This window comes from Corapipo altera, unplaced genomic scaffold, assembly GCF_003945725.1.
Source record: "Corapipo altera isolate COAL_440 unplaced genomic scaffold, ASM394572v1 0, whole genome shotgun sequence".
NCBI classification, from domain to species: Eukaryota; Metazoa; Chordata; class Aves; order Passeriformes; family Pipridae; genus Corapipo; species Corapipo altera.
Genome location: NW_020884872.1, coordinates 83,659,084 through 83,660,403, shown reverse-complemented (window position 1 = coordinate 83,660,403; position 1,320 = coordinate 83,659,084).

Genomic DNA, 1,320 nt, shown 5'->3' with positions numbered 1-1,320 from the left:
GTCCCACTCTAACCAAACCCCTCAACATTTTCACCCCCTAAGCGGCATGGGCTAACCCCTCCATACATACAAAACAACAGATGTGTGTGTACAGGGCAAAGTTTCTGAGCAGTGCCTGCGCATCTAGCTGGGAGGTCAGTAGACACAGAGTCCAGAACAGGAAGGGACCTGTGTTCAGTATGGTACTGCAGCCAGAGCCTGACTTGTCAGCTGCCTGCTGATACTCAAGATATCTTTCTCACTGTTGCATGGTCATTTCCTCATGGGCCAAGAACAGCTGCACTGGTTTTACCATCCCTTTCTCAATCCCAGTTGTATTCTCTAGCTGTGTTTCTGCTGTAGAAGCTTCTCTTCTACCTCTAGGGACCTCTCCCTCACACTGCAGTTCTTCTCTAGTCATTCACAGTTGAGAAAGACTTGTCTGAGTAGTTATGATTTTGGTAGCACATGCTTTTTCCACTCATTTGGTAAAATCTGCAGACCCAGACAGGAGCTGGTGCTAGGCCCAAGTAAATGCAAATTAGAAAAATAATGTCTGAGAATGTAAGATCTTGTCATATTTCAGCTCCTCACAGAGGGTTGATGGGTGAGGCAGAGGTTTTGCCATGCTTCAGGCCCTTCTCATCCTTTGTAAGGGCAGCAGCGGGGTGCAGAGGTCAGCAGAAGGCTGCAAATAAATTGAGTCCTATGAAATTTATGTTTCCTTTCTGGGGTAATGGTGATCAGCTGGGAATTTTGGCAAAACTTTTTGTGGATTTTTCTTGTAGAGTTAAAACATTGCAGGATTTTTGCCTTCTTGGCTCTGGTTTCCTCTTTTCTTGCCAGATGTCACTATAAGAATTCAAGAAGGATGAGTAATTAAAACCCGTGCAAAGAATGTGTTTGACAATTAAACTCAAATATCTGCCTGATAAGGCAACGAGGGTGACTGACCGCAGAGCTCTCGGAGCTGATGTCCTGTGATGGCAGGAGGGACCCAGGGAGCTCACACCACTCCTGGGGACCTTCCGAGAAGGGGCCTGGGGACCTGGACACTGGGGACAAAGAGCCTGGCGCCATCGGGGCCGCAGAGGTACCACGGCCGCACCCCGAAACCTCCCACCCTGAACCGGGGTGAGGGCACGGCAGCCCCTGAGCAACCCGCAGTGCCAGGGCACGGCGAACGAAAACGAGGATGAAGAAAAAAAGAATATGGTTTACTTCGGGAAACACACGAAAACAGCAGTAAAATAACAGAAAGGGCGGTGACGCCCCACAGGGTGCCCCGGGGCGGTGGCCCGCGGGGGAAGCTGCGCGGAGGGACGGGCCCGGGGCCGGCCC